Genomic DNA, 20,408 nt, shown 5'->3' on the forward strand with positions numbered 1-20,408 from the left:
GGGACCATTTCATTGTACTCTGGCGCACCTGAAGACCAAAAAAGGTACTGCATCTTAGCCCGGGTACCTCACCCCCTGGTACCTCGAGGAGAACTTAGAAAAATTTCGACAAATTTTTGGTGAGCTCCAGGGAGAGAGGCTGATTTTTCGCTTTTTGAGGCCGACCGCCGAACCGGCGCGGGGCGGACTCACAAGCCCCGCAGAGCCGTGGGCACTTAGTCGTTTTTTCAGAGAGGCGACACTTAGTCGTTTTTTCGGAGGCGACACTTAGTCGTTTTTTCGAAAGTTGACACTTAGCCGTTTTTTCGAAAGTCGACACTTAGCCGTTTTTTTGGAAAGTTGACACTTAGTCGTTTTTTCGAAAGTTGACACTTAGTCGTTTTTTCGCCACAATTGGCTCTGAGCTCCAGGGGGAGAGGCTGGTTTTGCCTTATTTCAGGCCGGCTGGGGAACCGGCGCGGGTCGGATGCACGAGCCCGGCAGAGCCGTGGGCACTTAGAAAATTTTCGCCGATTAAGCTGGGACCTCCAGGCGGAGACCGGCATTCCTCGTCCTCGGGGTTCGACCCAGGAACCGGCGCTGGGCAGACGCCGTAGCCACGCAGAGCCGTGGGCACTTAGAAAATATTCGCCAAGTTGGCTCTGAGCTCCAGGCGGAGAGGCTGGTTTTGCCTTATTTCAGGCCGGCTGGGGAACCGGCGCGGGTCGGATGCACGAGCCCGCAGAGCCGTGGGCACTTTGCCATTTTCTCAGAGTCGACACTTAGTCGTTTTTTCAGAGAGGCGACACTCTGTCGTTTTTTCGAAAGTTGACACTTTGCCGTTTTTTCAGAGAGGCGACACTTAGCCGTTTTTTCGAAAGTTGACACTTAGCCGTTTTTTCGAAAGTCGACACTTAGCCGTTTTTTCAGAGATGTGACACTTTGCCGTTTTTTCAAAAGTCGACACTTAGCCGTTTTTTCAGAGATGTGACACTTAGAAACTTTTTGCCAAGTTGGCTGTGAGCTCCAGGAGGAGACCGTTATTTTTCGTCATTCGAGGCCGACTGCGGAACCGGCGCTGGGCGGACGCCAAAGCTCGGCAGGGCCGTGGGCACTTAGAAACTTTTTGCCAAGTTGGCTGTGAGCTCCAGGAGGAGACCGTTATTTTTCGTCATTCGAGGCCGACTGCGGAACCGGCGCTGGGCGGACGCCAAAGCTCGGCAGGGCCGTGGGCACTTAGAAACTTTTTGCCAAGTTGGCTGTGAGCTCCAGGAGGAGACCGTTATTTTTCGTCATTCGAGGCCGACTGCGGAACCGGCGCTGGGCGGACGCCAAAGCTCGGCAGGGCCGTGGGCACTTAGAAACTTTTTGCCAAGTTGGCTGTGAGCTCCAGGAGGAGACCGTTATTTTTCGTCATTCGAGGCCGACTGCGGAACCGGCGCTGGGCGGACGCCAAAGCTCGGCAGGGCCGTGGGCACTTAGAAACTTTTTGCCAAGTTGGCTGTGAGCTCCAGGAGGAGACCGTTATTTTTCGTCATTCGAGGCCGACTGCGGAACCGGCGCTGGGCGGACGCCAAAGCTCGGCAGGGCCGTGGGCACTTAGAAACTTTTTGCCAAGTTGGCTGTGAGCTCCAGGAGGAGACCGTTATTTTTCGTCATTCGAGGCCGACTGCGGAACCGGCGCTGGGCGGACGCCAAAGCTCGGCAGGGCCGTGGGCACTTAGAAACTTTTTGCCAAGTTGGCTGTGAGCTCCAGGAGGAGACCGTTATTTTTCGTCATTCGAGGCCGACTGCGGAACCGGCGCTCGGCGGACGCCAAAGCTCGGCAGGGCCGTGGGCACTTAGAAACTTTTTGCCAAGTTGGCTGTGAGCTCCAGGAGGAGACCGTTATTTTTCGTCATTCGAGGCCGACTGCGGAACCGGCGCTGGGCGGACGCCAAAGCTCGGCAGGGCCGTGGGCACTTAGAAACTTTTTGCCAAGTTGGCTGTGAGCTCCAGGAGGAGACCGTCATTTTTCGTCATTCGAGGCCGGCTGCAGAACCGGCGCGGGTCGGATGCACGAGCCCGCAGAGCCGTGGGCACTTTGCCACTTTTTCGCCACAATTGGCTGTGAGCTCCAGGAGGAGACCGTTATTTTTCGTCATTCTAGGCCGGTTGCAGAACCGGCGCGGCTCGGATGCACGAGCCCGCAGAGCCGTGGGCACTTAGAAAATTTTCAGAGAGGCGACACTTTGCCATTTTTTCAGAGAGGTGACACTTAGTCGTTTTTTCGAAAGTTGACACTTAGCCGTTTTTTCGAAAGTTGACACTTAGTCGTTTTTTCGAAAGTTGACACTTAGTCGTTTTTTCGCCACAGTGCCCACCTCCAGCGCGTGCCACGGCGCTTTCCAGGTCTTCTATCCGACCTTGTGCTGTCGAGGACGGCGTGTCCGACGCCGTGGGGAGACCAGCACCATCTCCTCCATACTCGTAAACGAGGTGCTTTGGAAAACGGGGGGAAAGTCGATGAGTACACTGACTACTGGGACCATTTCATTGTACTCTGGCGCACCTGAAGACCAAAAAAGGTACTGCATCTTAGCCCGGGTACCTCACCCCCTGGTACCTCGAGGAGAACTTAGAAAAATTTCGACAAATTTTTGGTGAGCTCCAGGGAGAGAGGCTGATTTTTCGCTTTTTGAGGCCGACCGCCGAACCGGCGCGGGGCGGACTCACAAGCCCCGCAGAGCCGTGGGCACTCTGCCGTTTTTTCAGAGAGGCGACACTTAGTCGTTTTTTCGAAAGTTGACACTTAGCCGTTTTTTCGAAAGTTGACACTTAGCCGTTTTTTCGAAAGTCGACACTTAGCCGTTTTTTCGAAAGTTGACACTTAGTCGTTTTTTCGCCGATTTTGCTGGGACCTCCAGGCGAGGACCGGCGTTTTTCGTCTTCCGGGTCCGACCCGGGAACCAGCGCCGAGCGGACACATTCGCTCGCAAGTGCCGTTGGCACTTAGAAAATTTTTCGTTTGTCATGAGCTCCGGGCGAGGACCGGCGTTTTTCGTCTTCCGGGTTCGACCCGGGAACCAGCGCCGAGCGGACACATTCGCTCGCAAGTGCCGTTGGCACTTAGAAAATTTTTCGTTTGTCATGAGCTCCGGGCGGAGACCGGCGTTTTTCGTCTTCCGGGTCCGACCCGGGAACCAGCGCCGAGCGGACACATTCGCTCGCAAGTGCCGTTGGCACTTAGAAAATTTTTCGTTTGTCATGAGCTCCGGGCGAGGACCGGCGTTTTTCGTCTTCCGGGTTCGACCCGGGAACCAGCGCCGAGCGGACACATTCGCTCGCAAGTGCCGTTGGCACTTGGAAAATTTTTCGTTTGTCATGAGCTCCGGGCGGAGACCGGCGTTTTTCGTCTTCCGGGTTCGACCCGGGAACCAGCGCCGAGCGGACACATTCGCTCGCAAGTGCCGTTGGCACTTAGAAAATTTTTCGTTTGTCATGAGCTCCGGGCGAGGACCGGCGTTTTTCGTCTTCCGGGTTCGACCCGGGAACCAGCGCCGAGCGGACACATTCGCTCGCAAGTGCCGTTGGCACTTAGAAAATTTTTCGTTTGTCATGAGCTCCGGGCGGAGACCGGCGTTTTTCGTCTTCCGGGTTCGACCCGGGAACCAGCGCCGAGCGGACACATTCGCTCGCAAGTGCCGTTGGCACTTAGAAAATTTTTCGTTTGTCATGAGCTCCGGGCGGAGACCGGCATTTTTCGTCATTCGAGGCCGACGGGGGAACCAGCCGGAGCGGACACGTTTGCTCGGAAGAGCCGTTGGCACTTAGAAAAAATTCCGTGTCTCGTGAGCTCCAGGGGGGACAGGCTGGTTTTATTCATCCGTAGCCGACATGGGAACCAGCGCGGAGCGGATTGGTGTTGCGCTGGCATATACCTCATCTCTCTCAGGAGTCCCCCCCTTATACGTGCCGATTGTGTTTTGGAAAACGGGGGGTAACTGGATGAGTACACTGACTAGGGGGACCAGTACACTAGCGAGTGGGACCAGTACACTGACTAGTGGGACCAACACACTATGAGCGCCTGGTACCTAAAATGGAAGTATAGAGGCCGACTTTCGGGCAAGATCACGCCGTGTTAGGCTTCCAGGACCTCGGCTAAGCAATTTTAACGGGTCGCCCGGTTCTTTTTTGATCCAGCCCGGTTCTTTTTTTATCCAGCCCGGTTCTTTTTACACTTCCAGCTGGAGCTCGGGAGCGGCTTTTTGCACAAGATCACGCCGTGTTAGGCTTCCAGGACCTCGGCTAAGCAATTTTAACGGGCCGCCCGGTTCTTTTTTGATCCAGCCCGGTTCTTTTTTTTATCCAGCCTGGTTCTTTTTACACTTCCAGCTGGAGTTCGGGAGCGGCTTTTTGCACAAGATCACGCCGGGTTAGGCTTCCAGGACCTCGGCTAAGCAATTTTAACGGGTCGCCCGGTTCTTTTTTGATCCAGCCCGGTTCTTTTTTTATCCAGCCCGGTTCTTTTTACACTTCCAGCTGGAGCTCGGGAGCGGCTTTTTGCACAAGATCACGCCGTGTTAGGCTTCCAGGACCTCGGCTAAGCAATTTTAACGGGTCGCCCGGTTCTTTTTTGATCCAGCCCGGTTCTTTTTTTTATCCAGCCCGGTTCTTTTCACACTTCCAGCTGGAGCTCGGCAGCGGCTATTTGCACAAGATCACGCCGGGTTAGGCTTCCAGGACCTCGGCTAAGCAATTTTAACGGGTCGCCCGGTTCTTTTTTGATCCAGCCCGGTTCTTTTTTTTTATCCAGCCCGGTTCTTTTTACACTTCCAGCTGGAGCTCGGGAGCGGCTTTTTGCACAAGATCACGCCGGGTTAGGCTTCCAGGACCTCGGCTAAGCAATTTTAACGGGCCGCCCGGTTCTTTTTTTTATCCAGCCCGGTTCTTTTTACACTTCCAGCTGGAGCTCGGGAGCGGCTTTTTGCACAAGATCACGCCGGGTTAGGCTTCCAGGACCTCGGCTAAGCAATTTTAACGGGTCGCCCGGTTCTTTTTTTGATCCAGCCCGGTTCTTTTTTTATCCAGCCCGGTTCTTTTTACACTTCCAGCTGGAGCTCGGGAGCGGCTTTTTGCACAAGATCACGCCGTGTTAGGCTTCCAGGACCTCGGCTAAGCAATTTTAACGGGTCGCCCGGTTCTTTTTTGATCCAGCCCGGTTCTTTTTTTTATCCAGCCCGGTTCTTTTCACACTTCCAGCTGGAGCTCGGCAGCGGCTATTTGCACAAGATCACGCCGGGTTAGGCTTCCAGGACCTCGGCTAAGCAATTTTAACGGGCCGCCCGGTTCTTTTTTTTATCCAGCCCGGTTCTTTTTACACTTCCAGCTGGAGCTCGGGAGCGGCTTTTTGCACAAGATCACGCCGTGTTAGGCTTCCAGGACCTCGGCTAAGCAATTTTAACGGGCCGCCCGGTTCTTTTTTTTATCCAGCCCGGTTCTTTTTTTATCCAGCCCGGTTCTTTTTACACTTCCAGCTGGAGCTCGGGAGCGGCTTTTTGCACAAGATCACGCCGTGTTAGGCTTCCAGGACCTCGGCTAAGCAATTTTAACGGGCCGCCCGGTTCTTTTTTTTATCCAGCCCGGTTCTTTTTACACTTCCAGCTGGAGCTCGGGAGCGGCTTTTTGCACAAGATCACGCCGTGTTAGGCTTCCAGGACCTCGGCTAAGCAATTTTAACGGGCCGCCCGGTTCTTTTTTTTATCCAGCCCGGTTCTTTTTACACTTCCAGCTGGAGCTCGGGAGCGGCTTTTTGCACAAGATCACGCCGTGTTAGGCTTCCAGGACCTCGGCTAAGCAATTTTAACGGGCCGCCCGGTTCTTTTTTTTATCCAGCCCGGTTCTTTTTTTATCCAGCCCGGTTCTTTTTACACTTCCAGCTGGAGCTCGGGAGCGGCTTTTTGCACAAGATCACGCCGTGTTAGGCTTCCAGGACCTCGGCTAAGCAATTTTAACGGGTCGCCCGCTTCTTTTTTTATCCAGCCCGGTTCTTTTTTTTATCCAGCCCGGTTCTTTTTACACTTCCAGCTGGAGCTCGGGATGGACTTTTTGGGCAAGATCACGCCGACTTAGCAAGCAAGGTGGAAGTGCCAGCATGCTCCGTGGCTGGAAGTGTGGATGTGCCAGCACCCTCCGTGCCTGGAGCTATGGAAGTGTGGAGCTCCAGCACCCTCCCTGCCTATGGAAGTGTGGAGCTCCAGCACCCTCCCTGCCTATGGAAGTGTGGAGCTCCAGCACCCTCCCTGCCTATGGAAGTGTGGAGCTCCAGCACCCTCCGTGCCTATGGAAGTGTGGAGCTCCAGCACCCTCCGTGCCTATGGAAGTGTGGAGCTCCAGCACCCTCCCTGCCTATGGAAGTGTGGAGCTCCAGCACCCTCCGTGCCTATGGAAGTGTGGAGCTCCAGCACCCTCCGTGCCTATGGAAGTGTGGAGCTCCAGCACCCTCCGTGCCTATGGAAGTGTGGAGCTCCAGCACCCTCCGTGCCTATGGAAGTGTGGAGCTCCAGCACCCTCCGTGCTATGGAGCTATGGAAGTATGGAGCTATGGAGCTATGGAAGTATGGAGCTATGGAGCTCTGGAGCTATGGAGCTATGGAAGTATGGAGCTATGGAGCTATGGAGCTATGGAGCTCTGGAGCTCTGGAGGTATGGAGCTCTGGAGGTATGGAGCTATGGAGCCCTGGAGCTCTGGAGGTATGGAGCTATGGTGCTATGGAGCTCTGAAGCCATGGAGCTCTGGTGCTATGGAGCTCTGGAGCTCTGGAGGTATGGAGCTCTGGAGGTATGGAGCTATGGAGCCCTGGAGCTCTGGAGGTATGGAGCTATGGTGCTATGGAGCTCTAAAGCCATGGAGCTCTGGTGCTATGGAGCTCTGGAGCTCTGGAGGTATGGAGCTCTGGAGGTATGGAGCTCTGGAGGTATGGAGCTATGGAGCCCTGGAGCTCTGGAGGTATGGAGCTATGGTGCTATGGAGCTCTGAAGCCATGGAGCTCTGGTGCTATGGAGCTCTGGAGGTATGGAGCTCTGGAGGTATGGAGCTCTGGAGGTATGGAGCTATGGAGCCCTGGAGCTCTGGAGGTATGGAGCTATGGTGCTATGGAGCTCTGAAGCCATGGAGCTCTGGTGCTATGGAGCTCTGGAGGTATGGAGCTCTGGAGGTATGGAGCTCTGGAGGTATGGAGCTATGGAGCCCTGGAGCTCTGGAGGTATGGAGCTATGGTGTATGGAGCTCTGAAGCCATGGAGCTCTGGTGCTATGGAGCTCTGGAGGTATGGAGCTCTGGAGGTATGGAGCTCTGGAGGTATGGAGCTATGGAGCCCTGGAGCTCTGGAGGTATGGAGCTATGGTGCTATGGAGCTCTGAAGCCATGGAGCTCTGGTGCTATGGAGCTATGGAGCTCTGGTGCTATGGAGCTATGGAGGTATGGAGCCACCAGCCAGCACCCTCCGTGGCTGGATCAATGGAAGTGTTTTAGGTACCAGGCAGCCAAAGGGCCGAGGCCTCACGCTCGACCACGCCGGCGCAGAGTTCCAGCCGCTCGGATAAGCTCTGTCACTCACCCGCCGCGCAGCCACCGGTAACGGGGAAATGTCGCCGCCTTGTGGACACGCCGTTGTAAATGAATGGGCTTTCGCACTTAGTGCAATTTTCGCCAACTCTCTGACTTAGAGCTATGGAAGTATGGAGCTATGGAGCCACCAGCCACCCAGGCTGGAGCTCTGGAGCTCTGGAGGTATGGAGCTCTGGTGCTATGGAAGTATGGAGCTCTGGTGCTATGGAAGTATGGAGCTATGGAGGTATGGAAGTATGGAGCTATGGAAGTATGGAGCTATGGAGCTCTGGAAGTATGGAGCTATGGAGCTCTGGAGGTATGGAGCACTGGAGCTATGGAGCCCTGGAGCTATGGAAGTATGGAGCTCTGGTGCTATGGAGCTATGGAGCTCTGGTGCTATGGAGCTATGGAGCTATGGAGCTCTGGAGCTATGGAGCTCTGGAGGTATGGAGCTATGGAGCTATGGAGCTCTGGAGGTATGGAGCTATGGAGCTATGGAAGTATGGAGCTCTGGTGCTATGGAGCTATGGAGCTCTGGTGCTATGGAGCTATGGAGCTCTGGTGCTATGGTGCTATGGAGCTATAAAGCTCTGGAAGTATGGAGCTCTGGTGCTATGGAGCTATGGAGCTCTGGTGCTATGGAGCTATGGAGCTCTGGTGCTATGGAGCTCTGGTGCTATGGAGCTCTGGTGCTATGGAGCTATGGAGCTCTGGTGCTATGGAGCTCTGGAGGTATGGAGCTTTGGAGGTATGGAGCTCTGGAGGTATGGCGCTATGGAGCCCTGGAGCTCTGGAGGTATGGAGCTATGGTGCTATGGAGCTCTGAAGCCATGGAGCTCTGGTGCTATGGAGCTATGGAGCTCTGGTGCTATGGAGCTATGGAGCTATGGAGCTCTGGAAGTATGGAGCTCTGGTGCTATGGAGCTATGGAGCTCTGGTGCTATGGAGCTATGGAGCTCTGGTGCTATGGAGCTATGGAGCTCTGGTGCTATGGAGCTCTGGTGCTATGGAGCTCTGGTGCTATGGAGCTATGGAGCTCTGGTGCTATGGAGCTATGGAGCTCTGGAGGTATGGAGCTCTGGAGGTATGGAGCTCTGGAGGTATGGAGCTATGGAGCCCTGGAGCTCTGGAGGTATGGAGCTATGGTGCTATGGAGCTCTGAAGCCATGGAGCTCTGGTGCTATGGAGCTCTGGAGCTCTGGAGGTATGGAGCTCTGGAGGTATGGAGCTATGGAGCCCTGGAGCTCTGGAGGTATGGAGCTATGGTGCTATGGAGCTCTGAAGCCATGGAGCTCTGGTGCTATGGAGCTCTGGAGCTCTGGAGGTATGGAGCTCTGGAGGTATGGAGCTCTGGAGGTATGGAGCTATGGAGCCCTGGAGCTCTGGAGGTATGGAGCTATGGTGCTATGGAGCTCTGAAGCCATGGAGCTCTGGTGCTATGGAGCTCTGGAGGTATGGAGCTCTGGAGGTATGGAGCTCTGGAGGTATGGAGCTATGGAGCCCTGGAGCTCTGGAGGTATGGAGCTATGGTGCTATGGAGCTCTGAAGCCATGGAGCTCTGGTGCTATGGAGCTCTGGAGGTATGGAGCTCTGGAGGTATGGAGCTCTGGAGGTATGGAGCTATGGAGCCCTGGAGCTCTGGAGGTATGGAGCTATGGTGCTATGGAGCTCTGAAGCCATGGAGCTCTGGTGCTATGGAGCTATGGAGCTCTGGTGCTATGGAGCTATGGAGGTATGGAGCCACCAGCCAGCACCCTCCGTGGCTGGATCAATGGAAGTGTTTTAGGTACCAGGCAGCCAAAGGGCCGAGGCCTCACGCTCGACCACGCCGGCGCAGAGTTCCAGCCGCTCGGATAAGCTCTGTCACTCACCCGCCGCGCAGCCACCGGTAACGGGGAAATGTCGCCGCCTGGCGGACACGCCGTTGTAAATGAATGGGCTTTCGCACTTAGTGCAATTTTCGCCAACTCTCTGACTTAGAGCTATGGAAGTATGGAGCTATGGAGCCACCAGCCACCCAGGCTGGAGCTATGGAGCTCTGGAGGTATGGAGCTCAGGTGCTATGGAAGTATGGAGCTATGGAGCTATGGAAGTATGGAGCTATGGAGCTATGGAGCTCTGGAAGTATGGAGCTATGGAGCTCTGGAGGTATGGAGCTATGGAGCCCTGGAGCCCTGGAGCTATGGAGCTCTGGTGCTATGGAGGTATGGAGCTCTGGAGGTATGGAGCTCTGGAGGTATGGAGCTATGGAGCTATGGAGCCCTGGAGCTATGGAGCTATGGAGCCCTGGAGCTATGGAGCTATGGAGCCCTGGAGCTATGGAGCTATGGAGCTCTGGTGCTATGGAGCTATGGAGCTCTGGTGCTATGGAGCTATGGAGCTCTGGTGCTATGGAGCTATGGAGCTCTGGTGCTATGGAGCTATGGAGCTCTGGAGCTATGGAGCTCTGGAGGTATGGAGCTATGGAGCTATGGAGCTCTGGAGGTATGGAGCTATGGAGCTATGGAAGTATGGAGCTCTGGTGCTATGGAGCTATGGAGCTCTGGTGCTATGGAGCTATGGAGCTCTGGTGCTATGGAGCTATGGAGCTATGGAGCTATGGAAGTATGGAGCTCTGGTGCTATGGAGCTATGGAGCTCTGGTGCTATGGAGCTATGGAGCTCTGGTGCTATGGAGCTATGGAGCTCTGGTGCTATGGAGCTCTGGTGCTATGGAGCTATGGAGCTCTGGTGCTATGGAGCTATGGAGCTCTGGAGGTATGGAGCTCTGGAGGTATGGAGCTATGGAGCTCTGGAGGTATGGAGCTCTGGAGGTATGGAGCTCTGGAGGTATGGAGCTATGGAGCCCTGGAGCTCTGGAGGTATGGAGCTATGGTGCTATGGAGCTCTGAAGCCATGGAGCTCTGGTGCTATGGAGCTCTGGAGCTCTGGAGGTATGGAGCTCTGGAGGTATGGAGCTATGGAGCCCTGGAGCTCTGGAGGTATGGAGCTATGGAGCTCTGAAGCCATGGAGCTCTGGTGCTATGGAGCTCTGGAGCTCTGGAGGTATGGAGCTCTGGAGGTATGGAGCTCTGGAGGTATATAGCTATGGAGCCCTGGAGCTCTGGAGGTATGGAGCTATGGTGCTATGGAGCTCTGAAGCCATGGAGCTCTGGTGCTATGGAGCTCTGGAGGTATGGAGCTCTGGAGGTATGGAGCTCTGGAGGTATGGAGCTATGGAGCCCTGGAGCTCTGGAGGTATGGAGCTATGGTGCTATGGAGCTCTGAAGCCATGGAGCTCTGGTGCTATGGAGCTCTGGAGGTATGGAGCTCTGGAGGTATGGAGCTCTGGAGGTATGGAGCTATGGAGCCCTGGAGCTCTGGAGGTATGGAGCTATGGTGCTATGGAGCTCTGAAGCCATGGAGCTCTGGTGCTATGGAGCTATGGAGCTCTGGTGCTATGGAGCTATGGAGGTATGGAGCCACCAGCCAGCACCCTCCGTGGCTGGATCAATGGAAGTGTTTTAGGTACCAGGCAGCCAAAGGGCCGAGGCCTCACGCTCGACCACGCCGGCGCAGAGTTCCAGCCGCTCGGATAAGCTCTGTCACTCACCCGCCGCGCAGCCACCGGTAACGGGGAAATGTCGCCGCCTGGCGGACACGCCGTTGTAAATGAATGGGCTTTCGCACTTAGTGCAATTTTCGCCAACTCTCTGACTTAGAGCTATGGAAGTATGGAGCTATGGAGCCACCAGCCACCCAGGCTGGAGCTATGGAGCTCTGGAGGTATGGAGCTCAGGTGCTATGGAAGTATGGAGCTATGGAGCTATGGAAGTATGGAGCTATGGAGCTATGGAGCTCTGGAAGTATGGAGCTATGGAGCTCTGGAGGTATGGAGCTATGGAGCCCTGGAGCCCTGGAGCTATGGAGCTCTGGTGCTATGGAGGTATGGAGCTCTGGAGGTATGGAGCTCTGGAGGTATGGAGCTATGGAGCTATGGAGCCCTGGAGCTATGGAGCTATGGAGCCCTGGAGCTATGGAGCTATGGAGCCCTGGAGCTATGGAGCTATGGAGCTCTGGTGCTATGGAGCTATGGAGCTCTGGTGCTATGGAGCTATGGAGCTCTGGTGCTATGGAGCTATGGAGCTCTGGTGATATGGAGCTATGGAGCTCTGGAGCTATGGAGCTCTGGAGGTATGGAGCTATGGAGCTATGGAGCTCTGGAGGTATGGAGCTATGGAGCTATGGAAGTATGGAGCTCTGGTGCTATGGAGCTATGGAGCTCTGGTGCTATGGAGCTATGGAGCTCTGGTGCTATGGAGCTATGGAGCTATGGAGCTATGGAAGTATGGAGCTCTGGTGCTATGGAGCTATGGAGCTCTGGTGCTATGGAGCTATGGAGCTCTGGTGCTATGGAGCTATGGAGCTCTGGTGCTATGGAGCTCTGGTGCTATGGAGCTATGGAGCTCTGGTGCTATGGAGCTATGGAGCTCTGGAGGTATGGAGCTCTGGAGGTATGGAGCTCTGGAGGTATGGAGCTTTGGAGCCCTGGAGCTCTGGAGGTATGGAGCTATGGTGCTATGGAGCTCTGAAGCCATGGAGCTCTGGTGCTATGGAGCTCTGGAGCTCTGGAGGTATGGAGCTCTGGAGGTATGGAGCTATGGAGCCCTGGAGCTCTGGAGGTATGGAGCTATGGTGCTATGGAGCTCTGAAGCCATGGAGCTCTGGTGCTATGGAGCTCTGGAGCTCTGGAGGTATGGAGCTCTGGAGGTATGGAGCTATGGAGCCCTGGAGCTCTGGAGGTATGGAGCTATGGTGCTATGGAGCTCTGAAGCCATGGAGCTCTGGTGCTATGGAGCTCTGGAGCTCTGGAGGTATGGAGCTCTGGAGGTATGGAGCTCTGGAGGTATGGAGCTATGGAGCCCTGGAGCTCTGGAGGTATGGAGCTATGGTGCTATGGAGCTCTGAAGCCATGGAGCTCTGGTGCTATGGAGCTCTGGAGGTATGGAGCTCTGGAGGTATGGAGCTCTGGAGGTATGGAGCTATGGAGCCCTGGAGCTCTGGAGGTATGGAGCTATGGTGCTATGGAGCTCTGAAGCCATGGAGCTCTGGTGCTATGGAGCTCTGGAGGTATGGAGCTCTGGAGGTATGGAGCTCTGGAGGTATGGAGCTATGGAGCCCTGGAGCTCTGGAGGTATGGAGCTATGGTGCTATGGAGCTCTGAAGCCATGGAGCTCTGGTGCTATGGAGCTCTGGAGGTATGGAGCTCTGGAGGTATGGAGCTCTGGAGGTATGGAGCTATGGAGCCCTGGAGCTCTGGAGGTATGGAGCTATGGTGCTATGGAGCTCTGAAGCCATGGAGCTCTGGTGCTATGGAGCTATGGAGCTCTGGTGCTATGGAGCTATGGAGGTATGGAGCCACCAGCCAGCACCCTCCGTGGCTGGATCAATGGAAGTGTTTTAGGTACCAGGCAGCCAAAGGGCCGAGGCCTCACGCTCGACCACGCCGGCGCAGAGTTCCAGCCGCTCGGATAAGCTCTGTCACTCACCCGCCGCGCAGCCACCGGTAACGGGGAAATGTCGCCGCCTTGTGGACACGCCGTTGTAAATGAATGGGCTTTCGCACTTAGTGCAATTTTCGCCAACTCTCTGACTTAGAGCTATGGAAGTATGGAGCTATGGAGCCACCAGCCACCCAGGCTGGAGCTCTGGAGCTCTGGAGGTATGGAGCTCTGGTGCTATGGAAGTATGGAGCTCTGGTGCTATGGAAGTATGGAGCTATGGAGGTATGGAAGTATGGAGCTATGGAAGTATGGAGCTATGGAGCTCTGGAAGTATGGAGCTATGGAGCTCTGGAGGTATGGAGCCCTGGAGCTATGGAGCCCTGGAGCTATGGAAGTATGGAGCTCTGGTGCTATGGAGCTATGGAGCTCTGGTGCTATGGAGCTATGGAGCTATGGAGCTCTGGAGCTATGGAGCTCTGGAGGTATGCAGCTATGGAGCTATGGAGCTCTGGAGGTATGGAGCTATGGAGCTATGGAAGTATGGAGCTCTGGTGCTATGGAGCTATGGAGCTCTGGTGCTATGGAGCTATGGAGCTCTGGTGCTATGGAGCTATGGAGCTATGGAGCTCTGGAAGTATGGAGCTCTGGTGCTATGGAGCTATGGAGCTCTGGTGCTATGGAGCTATGGAGCTCTGGTGCTATGGAGCTATGGAGCTCTGGTGCTATGGAGCTCTGGTGCTATGGAGCTCTGGTGCTATGGAGCTATGGAGCTCTGGTGCTATGGAGCTATGGAGCTCTGGAGGTATGGAGCTCTGGAGGTATGGAGCTCTGGAGGTATGGAGCTATGGAGCCCTGGAGCTCTGGAGGTATGGAGCTATGGTGCTATGGAGCTCTGAAGCCATGGAGCTCTGGTGCTATGGAGCTCTGGAGCTCTGGAGGTATGGAGCTCTGGAGGTATGGAGCTATGGAGCCCTGGAGCTCTGGAGGTATGGAGCTATGGAGCTCTGAAGCCATGGAGCTCTGGTGCTATGGAGCTCTGGAGCTCTGGAGGTATGGAGCTCTGGAGGTATGGAGCTCTGGAGGTATGGAGCTATGGTGCTATGGAGCTCTGAAGCCATGGAGCTCTGGTGCTATGGAGCTCTGGAGGTATGGAGCTCTGGAGGTATGGAGCTCTGGAGGTATGGAGCTATGGAGCCCTGGAGCTCTGGAGGTATGGAGCTATGGTGCTATGGAGCTCTGAAGCCATGGAGCTCTGGTGCTATGGAGCTATGGAGCTCTGGTGCTATGGAGCTATGGAGGTATGGAGCCACCAGCCAGCACCCTCCGTGGCTGGATCAATGGAAGTGTTTTAGGTACCAGGCAGCCAAAGGGCCGAGGCCTCACGCTCGACCACGCCGGCGCAGAGTTCCAGCCGCTCGGATAAGCTCTGTCACTCACCCGCTGCGCAGCCACCGGTAACGGGGAAATGTCGCCGCCTTGTGGACACGCCGTTGTAAATGAATGGGCTTTCGCACTTAGTGCAATTTTCGCCAACTCTCTGACTTAGAGCTATGGAAGTATGGAGCTATGGAGCCACCAGCCACCCAGGCTGGAGCTCTGGAGCTCTGGAGGTATGGAGCTCTGGTGCTATGGAAGTATGGAGCTCTGGTGCTATGGAAGTATGGAGCTATGGAGGTATGGAAGTATGGAGCTATGGAAGTATGGAGCTATGGAGCTCTGGAAGTATGGAGCTATGGAGCTCTGGAGGTATGGAGCCCTGGAGCTATGGAGCCCAGGAGCTATGGAAGTATGGAGCTCTGGTGCTATGGAGCTATGGAGCTCTGGTGCTATGGAGCTATGGAGCTATGGAGCTCTGGAGCTATGGAGCTCTGGAGGTATGGAGCTATGGAGCTATGGAGCTCTGGAGGTATGGAGCTATGGAGCTATGGAAGTATGGAGCTCTGGTGCTATGGAGCTATGGAGCTCTGGTGCTATGGAGCTATGGAGCTCTGGTGCTATGGAGCTATGGAGCTATGGAGCTCTGGAAGTATGGAGCTCTGGTGCTATGGAGCTATGGAGCTCTGGTGCTATGGAGCTATGGAGCTCTGGTGCTATGGAGCTCTGGTGCTATGGAGCTCTGGTGCTATGGAGCTATGGAGCTCTGGTGCTATGGAGCTCTGGAGGTATGGAGCTCTGGAGGTATGGAGCTCTGGAGGTATGAGGCTATGGAGCCCTGGAGCTCTGGAGGTATGGAGCTATGGTGCTATGGAGCTCTGAAGCCATGGAGCTCTGGTGCTATGGAGCTATGGAGCTCTGGTGCTATGGAGCTATGGAGCTATGGAGCTCTGGAAGTATGGAGCTCTGGTGCTATGGAGCTATGGAGCTCTGGTGCTATGGAGCTATGGAGCTCTGGTGCTATGGAGCTATGGAGCTCTGGTGCTATGGAGCTCTGGTGCTATGGAGCTCTGGTGCTATGGAGCTATGGAGCTCTGGTGCTATGGAGCTATGGAGCTCTGGAGGTATGGAGCTCTGGAGGTATGGAGCTCTGGAGGTATGGAGCTATGGAGCCCTGGAGCTCTGGAGGTATGGAGCTATGGTGCTATGGAGCTCTGAAGCCACGGAGCTCTGGTGCTAGTGAGCTCTGGAGCTCTGGAGGTATGGAGCTCTGGAGGTATGGAGCTATGGAGCCCTGGAGCTCTGGAGGTATGGAGCTATGGTGCTATGGAGCTCTGAAGCCATGGAGCTCTGGTGCTATGGAGCTCTGGAGCTCTGGAGGTATGGAGCTCTGGAGGTATGGAGCTCTGGAGGTATGGAGCTATGGAGCCCTGGAGCTCTGGAGGTATGGAGCTATGGTGCTATGGAGCTCTGAAGCCATGGAGCTCTGGTGCTATGGAGCTCCGGAGGTATGGAGCTCTGGAGGTATGGAGCTCTGGAGGTATGGAGCTATGGAGCCCTGGAGCTCTGGAGGTATGGAGCTATGGTGCTATGGAGCTCTGAAGCCATGGAGCTCTGGTGCTATGGAGCTCTGGAGGTATGGAGCTCTGGAGGTATGGAGCTCTGGAGGTATGGAGCTATGGAGCCCTGGAGCTCTGGAGGTATGGAGCTATGGTGCTATGGAGCTCTGAAGCCATGGAGCTCTGGTGCTATGGAGCTATGGAGCTCTGGTGCTATGGAGCTATGGAGGTATGGAGCCACCAGCCAGCACCCTCCGTGGCTGGATCAATGGAAGTGTTTTAGGTACCAGGCAGCCAAAGGGCCGAGGCCTCACGCTCGACCACGCCGGCGCAGAGTTCCAGCCGCTCGGATAAGCTCTGTCACTCACCCGCCGCGCAGCCACCGGTAACGGGGAAATGTCGCCGCCTGGCGGACACGCCGTTGTAAATGAATGGGCTTTCGCACTTAGTGCAATTTTCGCCAACTCTCTGACTTAGAGCTATGGAAGTATGGAGCTATGGAGCCACCAGCCACCCAGGCTGGAGCTATGGAGCTCTGGAGGTATGGAGCTCAGGTGCTATGGAAGTATGGAGCTATGGAGCTATGGAAGTATGGAGCTATGGAGCTATGGAGCTCTGGAAGTATGGAGCTATGGAGCTCTGGAGGTATGGAGCTATGGAGCCCTGGAGCTATGGAGCTCTGGTGCTATGGAGGTATGGAGCTCTGGAGGTATGGAGCTCTGGAGGTATGGAGCTATGGAGCCCTGGAGCTATGGAGCTATGGAGCCCTGGAGCTATGGAGCCCTGGAGCTATGGAGCTATGGAGCTCTGGTGCTATGGAGCTATGGAGCTCTGGTGCTATGGAGCTATGGAGCTCTGGTGCTATGGAGCTATGGAGCTCTGGTGCTATGGAGCTATGGAGCTCTGGAAGTATGGAGCTATGGAGCTCTGGAGGTATGGAGCTATGGAGCCCTGGAGCTATGGAGCCCTGGAGCTATGGAAGTATGGAGCTCTGGTGCTATGGAGCTATGGAGCTCTGGTGCTATGGAGCTATGGAGCTCTGGAGCTATGGAGCTCTGGAGGTATGGAGCTATGGAGCTATGGAGCTCTGGAGGTATGGAGCTATGGAGCTATGGAAGTATGGAGCTCTGGTGCTATGGAGCTATGGAGCTCTGGTGCTATGGAGCTATGGAGCTCTGGTGCTATGGAGCTATGGAGCTCTGGAAGTATGGAGCTCTGGTGCTATGGAGCTATGGAGCTCTGGTGCTATGGAGCTATGGAGCTCTGGTGCTATGGAGCTATGGAGCTCTGGTGCTATGGAGCTCTGGTGCTATGGAGCTCTGGTGCTATGGAGCTATGGAGCTCTGGTGCTATGGAGCTATGGAGCTCTGGAGGTATGGAGCTCTGGAGGTATGGAGCTCTGGAGGTATGGAGCTTTGGAGCCCTGGAGCTCTGGAGGTATGGAGCTATGGTGCTATGGAGCTCTGAAGCCATGGAGCTCTGGTGCTATGGAGCTCTGGAGCTCTGGAGGTATGGAGCTCTGGAGGTATGGAGCTATGGAGCCCTGGAGCTCTGGAGGTATGGAGCTATGGTGCTATGGAGCTCTGAAGCCATGGAGCTCTGGTGCTATGGAGCTCTGGAGCTCTGGAGGTATGGAGCTCTGGAGGTATGGAGCTATGGAGCCCTGGAGCTCTGGAGGTATGGAGCTATGGTGCTATGGAGCTCTGAAGCCATGGAGCTCTGGTGCTATGGAGCTCTGGAGCTCTGGAGGTATGGAGCTCTGGAGGTATGGAGCTCTGGAGGTATGGAGCTATGGAGCCCTGGAGCTCTGGAGGTATGGAGCTATGGTGCTATGGAGCTCTGAAGCCATGGAGCTCTGGTGCTATGGAGCTCTGGAGGTATGGAGCTCTGGAGGTATGGAGCTCTGGAGGTATGGAGCTATGGAGCCCTGGAGCTCTGGAGGTATGGAGCTATGGTGCTATGGAGCTCTGAAGCCATGGAGCTCTGGTGCTATGGAGCTCTGGAGGTATGGAGCTCTGGAGGTATGGAGCTCTGGAGGTATGGAGCTATGGAGCCCTGGAGCTCTGGAGGTATGGAGCTATGGTGCTATGGAGCTCTGAAGCCATGGATCTCTGGTGCTATGGAGCTCTGGAGGTATGGAGCTCTGGAGGTATGGAGCTCTGGAGGTATGGAGCTATGGAGCCCTGGAGCTCTGGAGGTATGGAGCTATGGTGCTATGGAGCTCTGAAGCCATGGAGCTCTGGTGCTATGGAGCTATGGAGCTCTGGTGCTATGGAGCTATGGAGGTATGGAGCCACCAGCCAGCACCCTCCGTGGCTGGATCAATGGAAGTGTTTTAGGTACCAGGCAGCCAAAGGGCCGAGGCCTCACGCTCGACCACGCCGGCGCAGAGTTCCAGCCCCTCGGATAAGCTCTGTCACTCACCCGCCGCGCAGCCACCGGTAACGGGGAAATGTCGCCGCCTTGTGGACACGCCGTTGTAAATGAATGGGCTTTCGCACTTAATGCAATTTTCGCCAACTCTCTGACTTAGAGCTATGGAAGTATGGAGCTATGGAGCCACCAGCCACCCAGGCTGGAGCTCTGGAGCTCTGGAGGTATGGAGCTCTGGTGCTATGGAAGTATGGAGCTCTGGTGCTATGGAAGTATGGAGCTATGGAGGTATGGAAGTATGGAGCTATGGAAGTATGGAGCTATGGAGCTCTGGAAGTATGGAGCTATGGAGCTCTGGAGGTATGGAGCCCTGGAGCTATGGAGCCCTGGAGCTATGGAAGTATGGAGCTCTGGTGCTATGGAGCTATGGAGCTCTGGTGCTATGGAGCTATGGAGCTCTGGAGCTATGGAGCTCTGGAGGTATGGAGCTATGGAGCTATGGAGCTCTGGAGGTATGGAGCTATGGAGCTATGGAAGTATGGAGCTCTGGTGCTATGGAGCTATGGAGCTCTGGAAGTATGGAGCTATGGAGCTCTGGAGGTATGGAGCTATGGAGCCCTGGAGCCCTGGAGCTATGGAGCTCTGGTGCTATGGAGGTATGGAGCTCTGGAGGTATGGAGCTCTGGAGGTATGGAGCTATGGAGCTATGGAGCCCTGGAGCTATGGAGCTATGGAGCCCTGGAGCTATGGAGCTATGGAGCCCTGGAGCTATGGAGCCCTGGAGCTCTGGAGGTATGGAGCTATGGTGCTATGGAGCTCTGAAGCCATGGAGCTCTGGTGCTATGGAGCTCTGGAGCTCTGGAGGTATGGAGCTCTGGAGGTATGGAGCTCTGGAGGTATGGAGCTATGGAGCCCTGGAGCTCTGGAGGTATGGAGCTATGGTGCTATGGAGCTCTGAAGCCATGGAGCTCTGGTGCTATGGAGCTCTGGAGGTATGGAGCTCTGGAGGTATGGAGCTCTGGAGGTATGGAGCTATGGAGCCCTGGAGCTCTGGAGGTATGGAGCTATGGTGCTATGGAGCTCTGAATTCATGGAGCTCTGGTGCTATGGAGCTCTGGAGGTATGGAGCTCTGGAGGTATGGAGCTCTGGAGGTATGGAGCTATGGAGCCCTGGAGCTCTGGAGGTATGGAGCTATGGTGCTATGGAGCTCTGAAGCCATGGAGCTCTGGTGCTATGGAGCTATGGAGCTCTGGTGCTATGGAGCTATGGAGGTATGGAGCCACCAGCCAGCACCCTCCGTGGCTGGATCAATGGAAGTGTTTTAGGTACCAGGCAGCCAAAGGGCCGAGGCCTCACGCTCGACCACGCCGGCGCAGAGTTCCAGCCGCTCGGATAAGCTCTGTCACTCACCCGCCGCGCAGCCACCGGTAACGGGGAAATGTCGCCGCCTGGCGGACACGCCGTTGTAAATGAATTGGCTTTCGCACTTAGTGCAATTTTCGCCAACTCTCTGACTTAGAGCTATGGAAGTATGGAGCTATGGAGCCACCAGCCACCCAGGCTGGAGCTATGGAGCTCTGGAGGTATGGAGCTCAGGTGCTATGGAAGTATGGAGCTATGGAGCTATGGAAGTATGGAGCTATGGAGCTATGGAGCTCTGGAAGTATGGAGCTATGGAGCTCTGGAGGTATGGAGCTATGGAGCCCTGGAGCCCTGGAGCTATGGAGCTCTGGTGCTATGGAGGTATGGAGCTCTGGAGGTATGGAGCTCTGGAGGTATGGAGCTATGGAGCTATGGAGCCCTGGAGCTATGGAGCTATGGAGCCCTGGAGCTATGGAGCTATGGAGCCCTGGAGCTATGGAGCTATGGAGCTCTGGTGCTATGGAGCTATGGAGCTCTGGTGCTATGGAGCTATGGAGCTCTGGTGCTATGGAGCTATGGAGCTCTGGTGCTATGGAGCTATGGAGCTCTGGAAGTATGGAGCTATGGAGCTCTGGAGGTATGGAGCTATGGAGCCCTGGAGCTATGGAGCCCTGGAGCTATGGA

This window comes from Syngnathus leptorhynchus, unplaced genomic scaffold (genome assembly GCF_054491065.1).
Source record: "Syngnathus leptorhynchus isolate UIUO unplaced genomic scaffold, UIUO_Slep HiC_scaffold_23, whole genome shotgun sequence".
Classification (NCBI taxonomy): domain Eukaryota; kingdom Metazoa; phylum Chordata; class Actinopteri; order Syngnathiformes; family Syngnathidae; genus Syngnathus; species Syngnathus leptorhynchus.